The sequence below is a fragment of the Hyla sarda genome, chromosome 1 (assembly GCF_029499605.1).
Source record: "Hyla sarda isolate aHylSar1 chromosome 1, aHylSar1.hap1, whole genome shotgun sequence".
NCBI lineage: Eukaryota > Metazoa > Chordata > Amphibia > Anura > Hylidae > Hyla > Hyla sarda.
In genome coordinates this window covers 360,949,344-360,970,167 of record NC_079189.1, presented here as the reverse complement: position 1 = coordinate 360,970,167, position 20,824 = coordinate 360,949,344, and the positions used below count along the sequence as shown (strand labels likewise).

The window sequence follows — 20,824 nt, the reverse complement described above, 5'->3', positions numbered from 1 at the left end:
GGCGAGTATCGATGTTTCCTTTCCTCGGTCCCTGTTGTAGTTGACACAGCCCAACAAACTTAAGCTCCTTCAATCTCCCATTATGGCTTGCCAACATATGTCTCGTCAGTGGTGTATCCTTGGCCGTTCTGATGTTACTCAGATGTTGTGAGATTCTTCTCCGCAACTCTTGAGTCGTTTTCCACACGTACATTTTGGGGCAGGTACAGTGGGCAACGTATATGACACAGTTAATAAATGTCTTATTTGGTATATATGGTTGTCGACTGGATGTACAATTTCTTTGGTTTTGTGTATGTGTGGACAAAAACTACAATGTCCGCAGGGATATGTTCCCACTGTCTTGTTTTTTAACCAGCTGCCCCCTCCTTCTGTGTTCTTGAGGTGACTATGCACCAACTGATCCTTGAGGCTAGGTCCCCTGCGGAACGTTACACTCGGAGTGGTATCAATAACATTACTTCTATTAAAAAATCTTAATCCTTTCATTACTTATGAGCTTCTGAAGTTAAGGTCGTTCTTTTCTGTCTAAATCCTCTCTGATGACACGTGTCTCAGGAAACGCCCAGTTTAGAAGCAAATCCCCATAGCAAACCTCTTCTAAACTGGGCGTTTCCCGAGACAGGTGTCATCAGAGAGGATTTAGACAGAAAAGAACAACCTTAACTTCAGAAGCTCATAAGTACTGAAAGGATTAAGATTATTTAATAGAAGTAATTTACAAATCTGTTTAACTTTCTGGAGCCAGGTGATATATATAAAAAAGTTTTTTTTTCCTGGAATACCCTAGGTGAAGTGGTCAAATCTCGGCACTGGTGTGAAGGACAAACCCTTACTTAACAAATCTCTCTCTGCCTCATTAAGTGCTAGACAGCAGATATAGGGCAGCACACCTTGAAAAAGTTGCAGTGGGTGCACGCAGTAGAATGGCCGGGTCCCAGGCACCGGATAGCTAGATAACAAGGAAGGCTGCAGCACACCAAGATGTACGGTGAAAGAACAAGGTGTTTATTCCATCACAACAGATGCGACATTTCGGTCGCCCAAGCTTGAAAATGGCCGCATTGGGCGACGGAAACGTCGCATCTGTTGTGATGGAATAAACACCTTGTTCTTTCACCGTACATCTTGGTGTGCTGCAGCCTTCCTTGTTATCTGCCTCATTAAGTGTATATTTAAAGATGTTAAGAATTTGAAGTGTGTCATTAGCACGCTGTGCGCTACTGCTCTTCACGTCAGTGGCAATTGTTAAAAGAGCGTTGGAGGTGGAAAAAGCGAAGGGAGTGTCCCTAAAAAAGAAGTTGACGCGGTCATGACGGGCTCCTAGAAATGAAGTCTCCTGACCGTGATTGGTGAGTAGGTCACTCACACAGATGGTTGTAAATGTGGGAGAGATTCTATTGGTGACCTGGGCAAAAATAAATGTAAAAGAGAATCCCATTCGAGAGCGATCCTGGGCGCACATTGATGACAAGGGGAGGGTGGTTTATAAATACCCCCTGCCATTGCCACCATTGCCTCTTGAGAAAGCCGCCGAGGCGGCAAAACATGTAGAGGCGGCAATAGTGTTTTGTTTAACCCCTTAAGGACTTGGGACGTATGAGTACGTCCTAAGTCCGGTCTCTGTTTATAACGCGGGGTCCTGGCGGGACCCCGCATCATAGCGGGATGGTCCCGGCGCCTATTCACAGCCAGGACCTGCGGCTAATAGCTTGCGGCCGCAATCGTTCGGCCACACGCTATTAACCCTTCCGATGCGGCGCTCAAAGCTGAGCGCCGCATCGAAAGTGAAAGTAAATGCTTCCCGACTGCTCAGTCGGGCTGATCGGGGTCATTGCGATAAAATCGCGATGCCCCGATCAGCTACCCGGAGAGAAGAAGGTCCCTACCTTCTTCCGTCGGTGTCCCGGCTCTGATTGATTGCTCCATGCCTGAGTTACAGGCTGGAGCAATCAACCGCCGATTACACAGCTTGTTGCCATGCAACGGCAAGGCAACAATCTGTGTATGCAATCAGCCATTGCAAGCTCATAGGTCCTTATAGGAGCTATGAGCTCGCAAAAGAAAAGAAAAAAAGTTAACCCTTTCAGGTATTCCCTTCTGAATTAAAAGTTTAAATCACCCGGCATTTCCTAGTAACAAAATAAAACAGTGTAGATAAAAATAAACATATGTGGTATCACCGCGTGCGGAAATGTCCGAATTATAAAAATATACCGCTTTTAAAACCGCATGTTCAATGGCGTACGTGCAAAAAAATTCCAAAGTCCAAAATAGCGCATTTTTGATCACTTTTTATACCACAAAAAAGTGAATAAAAAGTCTGATCAGAACAAAAATGGTACCGCTAAAAACTTCAGATCACGGCGCAAAAAATTAGCCCTCATAGCGCCCTGAACACAGAAATAATTTTAACCGTATGGACCTACAGAATAAAGATAAGGTGTCATTTTTACCGAAAAATTTACTGCATAGAAACGGAAGCCCCCAAAATTTACAAAATGTCATTTTTTCTTCAAGTTTGTCGCACAATGAATTTTGTTTCCATTTCGCCATGGATTTTTTGGTAAAATTACTAATGTCACTGTAAAGTAGAATTGGTGGTGCAAAAAATAAGCAATAATACAGATTTTTAGGTGCAAAATTGAAAGGGTTATGATTTTTTAAAGGCAAGGAGGAAAAAACGAAAATGCTAAAACGTGAAATCGCTCAGTCCTTAAGGGCTTAAGCGGTACCAGTGTGTTACCCTTTATACAATCAGCCACTGCAGCGCTATCTTTGGAGAAATAGTGGAGAGTATTCTCTTTACCTTCATGTTTTAAGCACTATGTACACCTGGTATCAGTTTTAACCCCTTAAGGACCTGGTTTTTTCCGTTTTTGCATTTTCGTTTTTTGCTCCTTGCCTTTAAAAAATCTTAACTCTTTCAATTTTGCACCTAAAAATCCATATGATGGCTTATTTTTTGCGCCACCAATTCTACTTTGTAATTACGTCAGTCATTTTGCCCAAAAATCTACGGTGAAACGGAAAAAAAATCATTGTGCGACAAAATTGAAAAAAAACGCCGTTTTGTAACTTTTGGGGGCTTCCGTTTCTACGTAGTAAATTTTTCGGTAAAAATTACACCTTATCTTTATTCTGTATGTCCATACAATTAAAATGATACCCTATTTATATAGGTTTGATTTTGTCGTACTTCTGGAAAAAATCATAACTTCATTCAGGAAAATTAATATGTTTAAAATTGTCATCTTCTGACCCCTATAACTTTTTTATTTTTCCGTGTATGGGGCGGTATGAGGGCTCATTTTTTGCGCCGTGATCTGAAGTTTTTAACGGTACCATTTTTGCATTGATAGGACTTATTCATTTTTACATGATATAAAAAGTGACCAAAAATGCACTATTTTGGACTTTGGAATTTTTTTGCACGCACGCCATTGACCGAGGGGTTTAATTAATGATATATTTTTATAATTCGGACATTTCTGCACGCGGTGATACCATATATGTTTATTTTTATTTACACTGTGTTTTTTTTTTTTTTATTGGAAAAGGGGGGTGATTCAAACTTTTAATAGGGGAGGAGTTAAATGATCTTTATTCACTTTTTTTTTGCAGTGTTATAGCTCCCATAGGGACCTATAACACTGCACACACTGATCTTCATCATTGATCACTGGTTTCTCATAAGAAACCAGTTATCAACGATTCTGCCGCATGACTGCTCATGCCTGGATCTCAGGCACTGAGCAGTCATTCAGCGATCGGACAGCGAGGAGGCAGGTAGGGACCCTCCCGCTGTCCTGTCAGCTGTTCGGGATGCCGCGACTGAGCTAGCCGGCAACTTTCACTTTCGCTTTTAGCCGCGCGGCTTAGCTCTGAGCGCGCGGCTAAAGGGTTAATAGCGCGCGGCGCCGCTGCGCGCTATTAGAGGCGGGTCCCGGCTTCACTATGACGCCGGGGCCGTCGTGATATGACGCGGGGTTACTGTGTAAGGGGTTAAAGTTTCATTGTTGGGACATTTTATTAGCACTCAATAAAAGTTATATTTTAGGGGTAAGTAATAGGGGTGTCTTACCCCCGGCTTAGGCCCTGGGGTTTAGTGTGTTATTAAAGTAGAATTGGTGGCGCAAAAAATAAGCCATCATATTGATTTTTAGGTGCAAAATTGAAAGAGTTATGATTTTTTAAAGGTAAGGAGGAAAAAATGAAAATGCAAAAACGGAAAAACCCCGGGTCCTTAAGGTGTTAAACTAATAGGTCGTTAGTGTACTTTATGATCATGAAGTGCAAGCTCACTAGCCACGTCATGGCCACCTGTAAGTAGTGGGTCCTTAACATCCCTAGCATAAAATGGCGTAGCACTGGGTGGCGACTGCCACCGCTGCAACACCAGTGCCCACAGGCGGAATGACCCACTGGCAGAGCAGCCCCAATGCCACTTAAACCATCCTTAAACTCACAGATTACGTTCCGTGAGGGGTGTAGTTTCCAAAATGCACCCCTGTGCAAATCACCAGTTTAGGCCTCAAATGTACATAGTGCGCCCGCAGAGCATTTTATGTCCACATATGCTGTATTTCTGTACTTGGGAGATATTGTGTTACAAATTTTGGGGGTCTTTTTTTTCCTTTTTACCTCTTATGAAAATGAAAAGTAAAAGGAGAAAAAGCCACCAAAAATTTGTAGCGTAATTTCTCCCAAGTACAGAGATACCCCATATGTGGCCCTAAATTCTTGCCTTGAAATAAGACAGGGCTCTGAAGTGAGAGAGCGCCATGCGCATTTGAGGCCTAAGTTAGGGATTTTTATAGGGGTGTACCCGGATGCAAGCGTTTCACTTGCTTCCTCCACCAAAAATACTGTACGTCAGTTCTCCCCAAACAGGGTGCCTCCAGCTGTTGCAAAACTCCCAACAGGCCTGGACAGGCAGTGGCTGTCCGGCAATACTGGGAGATGTTATTTTGCAACAGCTGGAGGCTCCGTTTTGAACAAAACTGATGTACAAGACGTTTTCCCCCATTTAATGGGATGGGGGAAAACACTACAGTCGGGGGGGTTGGTGTAGTGTAGTGTAGTGTAGTGTTTTTAGAGTTCATTCACACGGGCGGGGGTTTACATACATGCACTGACAGACCGTGCATGCAGGGAGTTGTAGTTATGCAACAGCTGGAGGCACACTGGTTGGGATTGGGAAACACTGAGTTAGGTAACAGACTACCGCAGTGTTTCCGCACCACTGTCTGTTTCTTCCTAACTCAGTGTTTCCCAACCCATGTGCCTCCAGCTATTACAAAACTACAGATGTTGCAAGACTTCAACTCCAAGCATGCCCAGACATGCTGGGAGTTGTAGTTCGGAAACATCTGAAGGGCCACATGTTGCCGAACTACAACTCCCAGCATGCCTGGACAGTCTGGGCATGCTGAGAGTTGCAGTTTTGCAACATCTGGAAGGACAGTGGTCTCCAAACTGTGGCCCTCCAGATGTTGCAAAACTACAACTCCCATCATGCCCAGACAGCCAAAGGCTGTCTGGGCATGCTGGGAGTTGTAGTTTTGAGACTCCTAGATACAGCAGTGAAGATCACTTTATGGCGATATTCACAGCTGCATCCAACACCACCGCCGCCGCCACCACCTGCCAGCCGCCGGTGTCCCTGCGCTGCCGAGGTAACTGCTGCCAGTCCTCGCCAAGGTAACTGCCGCCGGTCCCCACCACATCATCGCCGCCATCTTTCCCCGCTCTGCCTTGACATCCAGGGGTGGGCAGAGCAGGGCAAATGAATGTCCCCCCTCCGCGATTCATCGGGGCCAATCGTAGGGGATAGGAGGAGGTGGCACCCCAGCCACCTTGCTCCTATCCTCTTGGATGATCGGGGCTGTCTCTGACAGCTCCGATCATCACTATTTTCTGGGCTTTTGGGTCATCAGAGACCCGATCAGCCCGGAATCGCCGATCTGAATTGATCGGCGATTTGCAGTGATCGCCGATATGGGGGGGGGGGATCTCAGGACCCCCCTAGTCATTTGCACAGGGTCCGATTCCCTTCAGGCTAGGGAGAGGGCTCAGAAGGGAAGGAGCGACATAGGGCTTTTGGAGAGCGAATTTTGCTGAAATGGTTTTTGGGCAGCATGTCGCATTTAGGAAGCCCCTATGGTGCCAGAACAGTATAAAAAAAAAAAAAAAAAAATGAGCCTTAAATGGGCACTCTCATTAAAACTAACTTTTGCTATTGCACTCCTTATGGTAAATAAAAACTATTTCTAATATACTTTGTTTAAAAAAAAATGAAGTTTTCTATGTTATTTGTGCTTAAAAAAGCTCAAGGGCACATTTCCCCCATCTTATACACAGACTTTATACTTATACACGGACATCTGCAGCGTTACAAACACTTATCCCCTATCCTCAAGATAGGGGATAAGTGTTTGATCGTGGGGGGTCCGAACGCTGGGGCCCCCGGCGATCTCCTGTATGGGGCCGTGGCTGTCCCGTGCAGGGGACGTGCCAGCCGCAGCATGACGTTGCGGCCGGCACGCCTCCTCCATACATCTCTATGGGAGAGGTGGGGAGGCAGCGGACCCCTCGCGATCAAACATTTCTCCCCTATCCTGTGGATAGGGGATAAGTGTCATACCGCTGCAGTTGTCCTTTAAGTTTGAGAGGAGCTATGATTGGATGAGGCTGGACACACCCCCCTCAGCACTCCAGGCTGCACTTTCTATTTGGACTTCGGTCCAAAGTCTGTGTATGAGATGGGGGAAAATGTGCTCTTGAGCTTTTTTTAACCTCCTGAGCGGTATTCCCGAGCGTGACTCGGGGTTAATTTTCCCTGCCAGGATCGGTAACCCGAGTCACGCTCGGGGTAGAATTGCAGAGTTCCCGGCCGGGCTGCACGATATATCGCAAAAGCAATGCGATATAGCGATGCGGCCCCCGGGAAAACATGCGATTATCTGCTCTGGTCGGCTCCCGTTGCGGGGGCCGGCCAGAGCAGGTAAAGAAAAATACTAAAAGTCAGTGTTTCCCTACCAGGGGGCCTCCAGCTGTTGCAAAACTACAACTCTCAGCATGCCCGAACAGCCAAAGGCTGTCCGGGCATGCTGGGAGTAGTAGTTTCACAACAGCTTGAGGCACCCTGTGAGAAAAACACTGAGCTAAATGTAAAAGGAAAAAGTAGTAAAATTAAAAAAACTTTTGCTCACCTAGTCCCGGTCCCTGAAGATGTCGTTCCCCTCCGTGCGCTCTGGTCCCTGCTCTATTCATCTTACAGGACCTTTCACTTTTCAGCCAATCACAGGCCGCAGTGGTGTAAAGCCTGTGATTGGCTGAAGGGGAAAGGGCTTGTTCTGCAGCAAATACACTAGGTTTGAAATCTGCAGGCAAACCTAGTGTATGCTGCTGCAGGACAAGGTGACAAGGGGGGGGGGGAAGAATGTGACAAGGGAGGGGGAATGTGACAAGGGAGGGGGAATGTGACAAGGGGGGGAATGTGACAAGGGGGGGAATAATGTGACAAGGGGGGGGGAGAATGTGACAGGGGGATGTGACAAGGGAGAGGGGGAATGTGACAAGGGAGGGGGAATGTGACAAGGGAGGGGGAATGTGATGGGGGAGATGTGAAATGGGCGGGGGGGGGGGGGGGGGGAGATGTGAAATTCAGTGCAAAAAATTGTACCGCTTTTGGTACAAATTTCCAGAAAGAATCATACCGCCAGGGAGGTTAAGCCCAAATAAAACACAGAAAACCTCTTTTTTTTTTTTTTAATCAAAGTATATTAGAAATATTTTTTATTTACCATAAGGAGTGCAATAGCAAAAATTAGTTTTAATGAGAATGATCCTTTAACACCCCACAGGTGATTGACGAACTTTCGTAGTTTTGGCATTGTAGTTCGCCCACAGAGCACCTTACATCCAGATATGGGGTCTTTATATGCTCAGAAGAAATGGGGTTACAAATTTTGGTGGGCTTTTTTCCTGTTACCCCTTGTGAAAATTGGGGTAACACCAGCATTTCAGGAGAAAAAAAAACATATTTTTCATTTTCACGTCCAACTTTAACGAAAATTCGTCAGAGACCTGTAGGATGTTAAGGCTCACTATACCCCTTGTTTCGTTCCGTGAGGGGTGTAGTTTCCAAAATGGGGTTACCCCTGTGCAAATCACCAATTTAGACCTCAAATGTACATGGCGCTCTCTCACTCCTGATCCCTGTTGTGCGTCCGCAGAGCATTTTTCGTCCAAATATGGGGTATTTCCGTACTCAGGAGAAATTGCGTTACAAATTTTAGGGGTCTTTTTTTTCCCTTTTACCTCTTGTGCATTCTGGGAGTTGTAGTTTTGCAACAGGTGTAGGCACACTGTTGGGGAACCACTGAGTTAGGAAACAGACTCTAGGTCAGTGTTTCCCAACCAGTGTGTCTACAGCTGTTGCAAAACTACAACTCCCAGGATGCACTGACAGCCGAAAGGCATGCTAAGAGTTGTAGTTATGCAACAACTGGGGAAGGGCAGTTTGGAGATCGCTAAGTAGTGGTCTCCAAACTGTAGCCTTCCAGATGTTGCAAAACTGCAACTCCAAGCATGCCCAGACTGTCCAGGCATGCTGGGAGTTGTAGTTCTGCAACATCTGAAGGGCCAGATATTGCAGAACTACAGGCCCAGCATCCCTGACTGTACGGGCATGCTGGGAATTGTAATTTTGCAACATCTGGAGGGCTGCAGTTTGGAGACCACTATATAGTACTCTCCAAACTGGGCCACTTCAGAAGTTGCAAAACTACAACTCCCTGCATGCCCAGACAGTCAGTGCATGCTGAAAGTTGTAGTTTTGCAACATCTGGAGGACCACAGTTTGGAGACCACTACACAGCCCCAGCATGCCCAGACAGGTCCCCCCTGGGCATTGCCACGGGATGCCTGCTGATAGATATCAGCAGTCATCCCAGTCCGATCACCGCCCGGCGAGTGGTGGTGATCGGAAATATGGAGGGCGCACAGGTACGCCTCCCCCCCCCCCACCCTTAAGTACCAGGATGCGAGGGCGGACGCCCTTGGTCCCCAACAGGTTAAAATTGTCCTCTTCATACCCCTATAACTTTTAGTTTTCTGCATACGGGGCTATATGAGGGCTCATTTTTTGTGCCATGGCCTGTACTTTATATCAGTACCATTTTTGTTTTGATTGGACTTTTTGATCGCTTTTTTATAAAAGTTTTTTTGGTATATCAAGTGACCAAAAATGTAGTTTTGGATTTGGTATTTTCTTTTTACGTATACGCCATTGACTAACCTTATATTTTAATAGTTCAGACATTTATGCACGTGGTGATATCACATAAGTTGTTTTTTAATTACATTATTATATTTAAGAATTGGGAAAAGGGGGGTGATTCTAACTTATTAGGAATGAAGGAGGAGGCTATTCAATGCTACTTTTCTGGATTCCGCACAAAATGGTTTTCATCAGGAAAAAAAAATCCCATTGACTTCAATAGGCTTTTACTCGAGGATTCCGCCTGAAGAATGAACATGTGCTATCTTCAGGTGGAACAGAATTCAGCACCGAATTCTGCTAGCAGAAATTCCTCAGTGTGAACAGGACAACAGAAAGTCTGTTAAAGTCAATTGAAAATGACTTGACGAATAAATTGGAGCAGAAAATGAAATCGGAATTACCTCTTAAATCCCTCAGTGTGAACATACCCTAAGGCAAGGTTCACACTACAGAATTTCCGCCTGCAATTCCGCTTTGAAATTGCCAGCAGAAATTCTGCTTACTAAAGTGTAGAGCTGGGCGGTATGACCAAAAATGTGTATCACTGTGTTTTTGTACGTTATGGCGGTTCCACGATATTTAACGGCATTTCCCCCGACCATCATCATGTGACCCATGGGCGCTGCTTCTCTAGTATGTGACCCCCTCCAGTTTATCAGCCTAGCACTGCGCTGTCCCCCTACTGTACTACATATTCCTTGTGCCCGGGCTGCAAAAATAAACTTTGGCTTACCTTCTTACGTTCCCCCGTTGCTCCGGTAACGGCCTCACACTAGGGATGGGAACATTACAGAGCTGTCAGCCTATCACCGGCCGCATCGATGCCCCGCCTTGGCCGATGATAGGCTGAGCACACTGTCATGTAAGGAGCCGGCCGGCTTCTTACATGACAGTGCGCTCAGCCTATCACTGGCCAAGGCGGGACATCGCTGCTGACGGCTCTGTGACGTTCCCATCCCCAGCTTGAGGCCGTTACTGGAGCAACGGGGGAACGTAGGAAGGTAAGTTAAAGTTTATTTTATTTTTGCAGCCCGGGCACAAGGAATATGTAGTACAGTGCAGAGTTCCAGTGCCGGTGGCCCGCAACTCACAGGAGGATGAGGAGAGTGGTGCTTGCGGGTGACATATGATTAGTTCACAGATGTGGGGGACAGCACAGTGCTGATAAACCGGGGGGGGAGGGGGTTCGAAAGAGAAGCAGAACAGCACCCACGGGTCACATATGATTAGTTCCCCGATGTGGGGACAGCCGCTGCGGCTGATAATTTATTCATTCGGGGGAGGGCGAACCGGTTTTGCGGTATTTGAAAAATTCATATCGTACAGGAAAAAAATGTCGGTATTCGGTATGAACCAGTATACCGCCCAACACTACTAAAATGTATAGTATAGCAAATGGGTTTCCGTTCACAAATTCACACTTCGGAATTTGTGAAGCGGAATTTATGAACAGAAAATCCGCTTGAAAATTTCCACCTGAAGAATGGCGTTGCTCATTCTTCAGGCGGAAATACTCATGGAGCACATTGCAGTTTATTGGAGATTCTGCAGTGTGAACCTAGCCTAAGGGTACGTTCACATGGGTGGATTTAGTTGCGGGTTTCCTGCTGTGTATTTGAAAGGGGGTGGGCTCTTCTCGGCTGTCCGCAGATTTTCCACGGCAGAATTTCCGCTGAGTAAAATCCGCCACAGACCCTACTGACTTCAATAGGGCTTGCAGCGGATTTTCCGCAGTGTAAATTCCGCCATGGAAAACCTGCTGCAGACAGCCGAGAAGAGCCCGCACCCTTTCAAATAAGCAGCGTGAAACCTGCAAATAAATCCGCCTAAGGGTGCGTTCACACGGAGTAATTCAAGAGCAATTTACTCGAGTAATTCCTCTTGAATTCTCTGCTCCAAATTAATGCACATCTCCTCTGCCCATTGACTTTATAATCTTTTTTCCGCTGTCCTGTTCACACTGCGGAAATTCCGCTTGTGGAATTCCAACACTGAATTCCTTTCCGCTTGAAGAAAGAGCATGTTCATTCTTCAAGCGGAATATGCGAGCAGAATCCAATAGAAGTCAATGGTAAAAAAAAAATTCCGCCCGACATCGTTTTCATGAGGAATCCAGAAAAGAAGAATTGAATAGCCCTTTCCTTCATTCCTCTTTATTCCGCTTGATGGATAAAGTGACAGAAGGAAACAATTTCCTGACAGGAACTATTCCTCGTGAATTCCTCATTGTGAATGCCCGCTAACACTCCTTGGATCCTACAATTTTTTTAGGTTTTCACTTCTTGGAATAAATGTTTGATCTGGAAGCACCCTATAAGGGTACGTGCAGTGCAGGTGGGGGCTCAGCTCTGAAGGTCCCATTGATATTAGGGTGTAACTACATGGGGGAGACATGTAATTAAGTCAGTGGGAGCTGGGAAGTTTAAAGTGACATCGCACGGCATTTGATGTGCAAATTTGCGCGGTTTGGCCCGTGTGAACATTAGAGTCAGTGAATTGTGCCACAAGCTGTATTCATCTATGCAGTGCCCCCCAAATAATGCAAAATGGGGTCAGTCTGAGTTTCATCGTAGTGGTCTTCAAACTCTGGCCCTCCAGATGTTGCAAAACTACAACTCCCAGCATGCTGGGAATTGTAGTTTTGCAACATCTGGAGGGCCAGAGTTTGAAGACCACTGAGAGGGTAAGAATACCACCGTGTTCCAGAGAAGTCTCCTCATTTGGTTCCACAGTAGGAGCCATGAAGTTCTGAGGTGGCAGTGCGCCTGCATGTAGAGATAAAGGGGCTTTTCGTGTGTGGATTACCAGGGATTAGGCTGCTGTGCATGTGGTGCTCGTCCTCCAGCAGGCAGGAGCCGTGTACATAGGCGGCTATTCCTGCACATAACTCCACAGGGCTGATATCTGGGCGCGCAGTGATAATAAGTGTGCACGGCGCTCTACCTGGCCGCGGCGCTAGGCCTGCGTGCACACTGTCAAGCGGAGCACAATCAGGAAGTCAGAGGGAAAACACTCAGACATGTTTGATCACGATGACATGACGGAGGGGAGGAGGAACAGGAACAGGGCCTGAAGCTTTTACCTCCACCCGCTCCCAGAACATCAACAGCCGCACGGCGCTCCGCTCGGCCCGAACCGCCGGCTCCCACCGTCAGGTAAGCGGCCCGCCTCTTGCCTCGTCACCGGAGCCCGAATCGAGTCCCGGCCAGAGGAGCCATCGATCGGGTGTGCAAACTTTCCTGAGAGAGGAAGAGCGGGGTGGGCGATAAACATGGCTCCCCTGGTTCCCTTCCCAAATGTTCTCGATCCCTGCAGCACGTAGGAGTGCAGCCCGCTTATCCCACATAACGCTCGGCTCCTCGCCCGCGCTCCCTGCCGTGGTGAAGCTGTGTGCAGCCGGCTCTGCGCCCCCCACACACGGTTCCCCCAGGCTCGCATCAAACACACCGTCATGGCTGCTCCTACTTTTCTAGAAAGTAGTAGAAGTGACGGTGGCGGCTGCCCGGAGCACACGTCAGTCTCGGCTATGGCCCGGGCGTCCTGAGGGGCAGCCCGGCACAACTTCTAGTCACATGGCTCCGTGTTGTGTTCCGCTCCGGGCGACAGTTCGGCCATACTAGGGCTGCGTCTGCCATGTCGGGGGGGACGGACTTTACTACTGTGCCTCATGAAGTAGAGGGGGCTGGAATGTGGGCCCAAGAGCTGACACTTAGCTCCGGAGCCCTCCATAGTGACAGGGCATGTGCTCGCCGTTATACCAGGAGGTCCCGGGCTGTTTGAAACCTGTTCATACCTGCGTTGTCATTTGCTCTGTCATGGAGGCAGAACGTTCTGTCCCTCTGAGGTTTTGTGGTGGTGTGCAGCATTTTACAGGGCTGTTTCACACATGGCGTCTCTCTGAAAGAACACGGTAAAACGACACTATGGAGGATTCATCCAGATGTCAGCTGGGATTCAGTAATGCAGTGTTTCCCAGTCAGTGTGCCTCCAGCTGTTGCAAAACTACAATTCCCAGCATGCCCGGAGTTGTAGTTTTGCAACAGCTGGAGGCACACTGGCGGGGAAAATATAGAATGCTGTGGCATGTTTTTTCCACTCTGCTCTGCCATCTTCCCTCCAGTAGACCTTTGGTGGCTGCCCACACATCCTATGACCAAGTCTGCTTTCACATTGGAGGAGCATTATCAAAACCTGTGCAGAGGAAAAGTTGCCAATAGCAACCAATCATCTCTTCTTTTATTCAAAAAAAAAAAACCTCTGCAAAATTAAAGAAGCAATCTGGTTGCTATGGGCAACTGCACCACTCTTCCTCTGCACATGTTTTGATAAATCTCCCCCATTATGTTTGCAGCCTACGGCTGCCGGGTCCGTCTGGGGATTTTCAAAACCGGGTGCTCACGTATCCCAGCCGGACCCGCACAGCTTCTCATTCACTTTATTGAGCTGACCGGAGTCAGACTCGGGCCGGCTCATTTTTGCCCGGTTTTGTGACTGGACCTAAAACCACGGTATACCGGCTGGATACGGTTGCGCTATGGCCGGAAGAAGTACGAAACAGAGTTTGTCGCCTTTTGTTATCCCCCCGTATATGTCCCCTCCCTATGAATTTATGTGAGTATCTGTCTCAATAAAGAAGTCGGAAGACGTGAACTTAGGTTGCCGGTTTTTCCTTACCTTTTGGTTGGTTAGGCAGATTATATTGCTGTGTTAACCAGAGCACCACCTCACGCCCGCACCTAGCAGAATACCTCCACCCATTGCCTCCCACTACCCCCGTAGTGCTGGACCACTTTGTATAGAAAAATACATTACATTTACCATATGTTTTTTGTGGCATATTTCTCACATTCTTTAATAAAAATCCTTGTTCACAAGAGTCACAAGTACTAAGAAAGTCAGCTGTTTTCTTGTGATCTCTTCACCTAATTGGGGAGGGCGCCAACATAAATGCACACATGGCGTTTTTTTTCAGACCCCCCCCCCCCTTATAGTTTTAGGGGACTTTACCTTCATATGTGTGTACCCCTTTTAACCTGTTAAGGATGAAGGGCATACAGGTACGCCCTTGTGGCCTGGTACTTAAGGACCAAGGGCGTACCTGTGATTAAGTGCATGCACTATTTTTAATTTTTTTTCCCCTCCGGTAAACTACCGGATCCCCGATGGACCCCATTCAAATCAATGGGATCTGTGGTGACCCAGTGGAGTCAGTTGTGCTCTGATCTGTTTTGGGGCTGTTCGGGGGAAGAAACAAAAAGATGGACCCAAAATGGAACAGAGCACAACGACCATGTGAACCTGGCCTAAATCTGCAAGTGTGGATTTTGAATACATTAATATTTTTATTTTTTTTCCTACCTCAAATGCAGATTTGCCTCTTTAGGGTTCCTTCACTCGTACATAATCTGCCTTGGTTTTTATAGCTACCCATTGACTTCAATGGATCTGCAGACATTCTGCAACAGGTTATGTACGTGTGAATGTACACTGTAGGGATTGTTGAGAAAATTCTGTGGATTTTTGTTGTATTGGTCACACGTGGCATATATGCTAAGAATTTTCTGCATTTACTGCAGCTTTTACAGTATCAGCTTCTTTCCCATTGAAGTCAATGAATAGCAAAATACTCGGCTGATTTTGCTTCCCATTGACTTATATGGGTAGTAAAAACGCTGCCAAATACGGTACGTGGGAACATACCCTTAAAGTGTACATGTCACAGAAAATCAGTTTTTCTTGGCTGCAGAAAGAATGAACCTGTTTTCTTTCTGCGGACACAGCACGGAATGCGTAGCCATCTATAAAGACATACCTGTGTGGTCCTAGCGCCAGCATGTTTTATGCCGGCTCCCGCAGTTTGCGGCATGTCCGCAAGAAAATTTTACCATTTTTGTTTGTATACGAAAGACTCACTTTTGTCTAAATGACGTGAAGCTAGGTACATATCAATCAAACTACATCTTATTGTTCAAATCAATAGTCAATAATAATAATAACAATACATGGCCAAATATATCTTATTGGGCTTCCATTCATAGTACTCCCGTCATAGAAGTATCTAAATAAATAGAAAATAATAATTAAAACCACATCCAGTGACATCTTATAAAAAGGAAGACAATTCGTAATCCCTATTAAGGCCTTTAGGTTCCAGGGTGGACAATCTGTGGATCCAATAGGCTTCCTTCTTGCGCAATACATTTTTAATGTGTCCCCCCCCCCCCCCCCCCTCTCCTGGGACAGTGTACCTGATCGATCACCCGGTATCTTAATTGGGACACATTGTGTCCCATTTTTTCAAAATGACATGGGATGGGGTACAGCAGGTTTTTGCATCTGATAGATGACTTATGTCTATTAATGCGGTCTCCTGCAATTCTGACCACTGTCACTTTATGCATTAAGGACTCTGGAATGCTTTTACCGATTATTCTGATGCCGAGTGTTTTTTTGTGACATATTCTTCTTTATGATAGTGGTAAATTTTCATCTTTACTTGCCTCCTTTCTTGGTGAAAAAATCCCCAAATTTCACGAAAATTTAGCATTTTTCTAACTTTGAAACTCTCTGTTTGTAAGGAAAATGGATATTGCAAATAAAATATATATTGATTCACATGTACAATATGTCTACTTTATGTTTGCATCATAAAGTTGACATGTTTTTACTTTTGGAAGACACCAGAGGGCTTCAAAGTATAGCAGCAATTTTCCAATTTTCCACAAAATTTTCAAAATCAGAATTTTTCAGGGACCAGTTCAGTTTGAAGTGGATTTGAGGGGGTCATCTTATTAGAAATACCCCATAAATGACCCCATTATAAAAACTGCACCCTCCAAAGTATTCAAAATGACATTCAGAAAGTGTGTTAACTCTTTAGGTGTTTCACAGGAATAGCAGCAAGGTAAAGGAGAAAATTAAAAATGTTCATTTTTTACACTTGCATGCTCTTGTAGACCCAGTTTTTGAAATTTTACAAGGGGTAAAAGGAGAAAAAGCCCCCCAAAATTTGTAACCCAATTCCTCTCGAGTAAGGAAATACCTCATATGTGTATGTAAAGTGTTCGGCGGGTGCACTAGAGGGCTCAGAAGGGAAGGAGCAACAATGGGATTTTGGAGACTGATTTTTTCTGAAATGGTTCTTGGGGGGCATGTCACATTTAGGAAGCCCCTATGGTGACAGAACTGCAGAAAACCCCCCAACATGGCATACTATTTTGGAGACTACAGCCCCCAAGGAACATAAACAGGGGTCCGCTGAGCCTTAACACCCCACAGGTGTTTGACAACTTTTCATTAGTCGGATGTGTAAATAAATTTTTTTTTTTTTAATTTTGACATCCAACTTTAACAAAAATTTGTCAAACACCTGTGGGGTGTTAAGGCTCACTATACCCCTTGTTACATTCCGTGACGGGTTTAGTTTCCAAAATGGGGTCACATGTGGGTATTTTATTGTTTTGCGTTTGTCAGAACCGCTGTAAAATCAGCCACCCCTGTGTAAATCACCAATTTAGACCTCAATTGTACATTTGTGCTCTCACTCCTGAGCCTTGTTATGCGCCCGCAGAGCATTTTACACCCACATATGGGGTATTTCCGTACTCAGGAGAAATTGCGTTACAAATTTTGTTTTGTTTTTTTCCCTTTTACCGCTTGTGAAAATTAAAAGTATGGGGCAACACCAGCGTGTTAGTTTAAATTATTTATTTATTTTTACACAAAAATGCTGGTGTAGACCCCAACTTTACCTTTTCATAAGGGGTAAAAGAAAAAAAAAAGTAACGCAATTTCTCCCGAGTACGGAGATACCTCGTATGTGGCCCTAAACTGTTTCCTTGAAATACGACAGGGCTCCGAAGTGAGAGAGCACATGCGCATTTGAGGACTAAATTGGGTATTTGAATCCGCCACAAAAATACCCTACGGCAGTGTTTGCCAAACGGGGTGTCTCCAGCTATTGCAAAACTCCCAGCATGCCTTGACAGTCAGTGGCTGTCCGGCAATACTGTGATTTGTTGTATTTTAACAGCTGCAGGCTCCGTTTTGGAAACAGTGCCGTACAAGATTATTATTATTATTATTTTTATTTTTTTTTATTGATGGGCGGGGGGGGGGGGGCTGTGTAGGGGTATGTAGTTTTTTACTTTTTATTTTGTGTAGTGTTTTTAGGGTACATTCACACGGGCGGGTTTACAGTGAGTTTCTTTTCTGGGAGTTTGAGCTGCGCCAGAAAATTTGCCGCATCTCAAACTTGCAGCAGAACCCGCTGTTAACCCGCCCGTGCGAATGTAGCAAGCATGCACTGACATACCATACATGCTGGGAGTTGTAGTTATGCAACAGCTGGGGGCACATTGGTTGGGAAACACTGAGAGTTTGTTTCTTAACTCAATGTTTCGCAACCAGTGTGCTTCCAGCTGTTGCATAACTAGAACTCCCAGCATGTACAGTCTCTCAGTGCATGCTGGGAGTTGTATTTTTGCAACAGCTGGAGGCACACTGGTTGCAAAACACTGAGTTAGGTAACAAAGGGTGTGAACATGCATGGACTCTGCACATGAAGTTTCTCAACAGCTCCACTCTCCCACACCTGCCAGCAGCACACCTGGCCCAATGCGTTTCGGATCTGTACGATCCTTAGTCATGGCCATGATTAAGGATCGTACAGATCCGAAATGCGTCGGCGTTCTTGTCCCTATGCTTTATGTTTTTATGACTCAATAAAGCCGAAGAATTTGCATTCAAAAGCGCTGGACATCTCCATTTTTCGTCATGTATGGACTCTGGTTCACCCACACTATAACCCGGTGTATTGGGATTAATGTGGGTGAACTTGGTGACAGTTTTCCTTTAAACACTCCAGGGCATGTACGTTCTGGTGCTTTTAGCACCAGGCAGCCAGGGCGTACAGGTACACCCTGTGTTGTCTGTGGGTTTAGTTATATTAAAAACATTATGGACAAAAATGTCTGGGAAAATAACCACTTGCTGCTAAAGCAACGCAATCAGAAAGACTGTGTGTTTTGATGATTTAAAATAATCTTAAAGCAAACATTTGGCCATAATGTTTTCCGAGAAAAGCCTGCCACCAAATACTGTTTGAAACCAGACTAAAGCATGAAAACCTGTAGTGTGAAATGCTATTATGTTTACACCTGAGCCTGAGACAAAAACTGTCTGACCTGTGTATAACAACCAATCCCAGCTCAGCTTTTAATTCTCAAATTGCTCTGGTAAAATGATATCTAAGCTCTGATTGGTTGCTGTGGGAATATCAGCCAATTTTCGTCTCAGGTTGCTAGCTCTGGGCCTATAGTTGGCACAGGTTCCCCATTACAGTGTTGTTGGCAAGCTTTTATAGCAGAGGGAAAATGATAAAAAAAAATACATGTATAGTCTCTGGGGAGCTTTACAGTCCCTGAGCATGTCCTGAAAAACCCTCATCTGACACAACAGCAAAGCTTTTAATATATTTCCTGCATTCTCAGATTTACTACTCCAGTTTTATTCTTTATAGCAAGAAATGCTAAATGATGCATTCATATAAGCGGCAGATGATGATGCTAGACTTCACCTCATGTGACATTAGCCTGGTATTTAAATAGACCTAAGGCAGCAAGTGAGCATGTGTGCTTAGGGGTACAGGTGTGAAAATGTTCACTGCTCTGGGAAGTATATACTGCCACAATCTTGTTAATGTTATATGAATTGTGTGTTTGCTCTATTTTTACTAGTAGGTTGCTTTGTTTGTCACTTTATCGGAAAATAGATTAGAATTATTCCATATAAGGGGGTGAAGTAACAGTGCATTATAAGGCTAAGTTTACACACAGTATTTTGGTCAGTATTTTAGCTATACAGAAAGAGGTGAGAATGTTTCCATAATAGTTTTCTCTGTACTGGTCAGTACGGACCTGGTATTGGCCAAAAATACTGACCATACTGTGGGTGACACTCTCTAAGCTGCCGCAGCAACGTGTATCCTCAAGGTGCAGATTCTGAGTAACTCTTACGGATTTACACTGCTTGCACGGAAGGGGAAGAAAGAAGACGAAGCTTAAAGGGGATTCCGCTTCACATGGAGGGGGTCTGCAAGGGGGCACGTCGTCCTCGCATGCGACTTGCAACATCGAAACAGCAGAAATCTACATAGACTTAGAACTTGTGTATATTTCTGAGCATGGTGCGACGGCAGCAACAGATCCACTGGTTTTAAAATGTGCACCTTTTAGTAAATCCAGCAAACTGAAAATGGGTGGAGCTTATTTCATGAGCAGCATTTTAAAACTTCAAAATACTTAAAGGTGTATTCCAGTGATTCTGTCATAAGTAATGCCCACTGAGGAAGGGGCAAATTAAAAAATATAAAATAATCCCTTTTATTACCTTCCTAGCTGCCAGAACTGGTGTCCAGCACATCTGGGTTTGCGACATCACATGGGCACTAATTCAAGGAGCCACAGCGATGTTCCACCTCATCCACTAATGTCAACCACCAAATCCTTAGTACAGGTCATAAATGTCTCATTGGGGATGGAGGCACTTGTGTCCGACTGTTGAATGGCACCCTGACTCTCCTTGTGCATGGGTGCTGTACTCTGCTGTCTCTGGCGCTCCCGTAGAGAATGCCTGGATGGAGTGTGTATTCCTACCACTGTATCTACCTACTGCTGCCTCTTGAATGTTACTCATCCTCTACTTTAGGCCCACACTTGTTTTGTCTTCTTTATCAGCAGCAGTTTAGTGTTCTCAGCAGAGATACCCCTTCTTTGCTGTGTTTCATTTTCACCTTGTAAGGCCACATCAATAACCCCAACCTCCACCACTATTGTGCTGTACTGTATAAATCATTTCCCTGTGCAGTGCCAGCCGGTACCGTCTAGTGCACTTTAACCAGAACTGTCATGTATAGCGGAGAAGAATATATGTTTTGCTGTGATTGGCCAGACAACTAAAGGAAAGGAAGGAACTGTTTGTTCTACTGGCAAAAAGCCCAGCCTGGTCCCATCTAATCATGAATAAGTAATATCTGTACAGCATGGATGGGCTTACCAGAGGATCCTGTAAATGGAGACATTTTATGTAGTAAAATAGATTTAAAACCATTTCCTGAGGGTAGCTTTAGATTTCTGTAGCATATTTTGACATTTTGGACCACCGCTTTAACTGTGGTCTTGGACGCCAGTTTGCCTTATTCAGCGTAGCTAATCGGCATCCTGCATCTCCAATCCACTTTTCTGAATAACATTTGGAATAATTGAAATGTCACTTATTCATGTGTATTTTATAATGTACCCAAATAATACCCACTGCAGTTCACAGTATGAACTGCGGTGCATGTTCCCATTGAAAACAATGGGTGCACATTGCATGTGCCTTTAGCGCGTAAGTTAGTGTGTAATATGCACTATATGTGCAGAAATAATTGTTGACATGACATTTGCTTGTACCATTTATTTATGTGCTGTTTATTAAAAGTGTGCTAACCATTTACAAGTCATTGATGGTTCATTACAAAAGAAATCCTTATCT

At 45.1% G+C, this 20,824-nt stretch overlaps 1 protein-coding gene across 5 annotated transcripts in view; it reads left to right on the top strand.

Annotated features, from left to right (window-relative positions):
* SMARCA2 (SWI/SNF related, matrix associated, actin dependent regulator of chromatin, subfamily a, member 2) overlaps nt 1-20,824 on the top strand; it is a 272,034-nt gene that overhangs the window by 45,802 nt on the left and 205,408 nt on the right. For 2 of the 5 annotated variants that reach the window (XM_056522643.1, XM_056522627.1), the window contains exon 1: nt 12,046-12,444. The exons of 1 other annotated variant lie outside the window; for it this stretch is intronic. The gene's annotated coding sequence lies outside the window, so the exon portion shown is untranslated. Of the gene's footprint in view, nt 1-12,045; nt 12,445-20,824 lie in introns of those variants that run through there. 2 more of the 5 variants (XM_056522656.1, XM_056522648.1) reach the window with 1 other exon arrangement.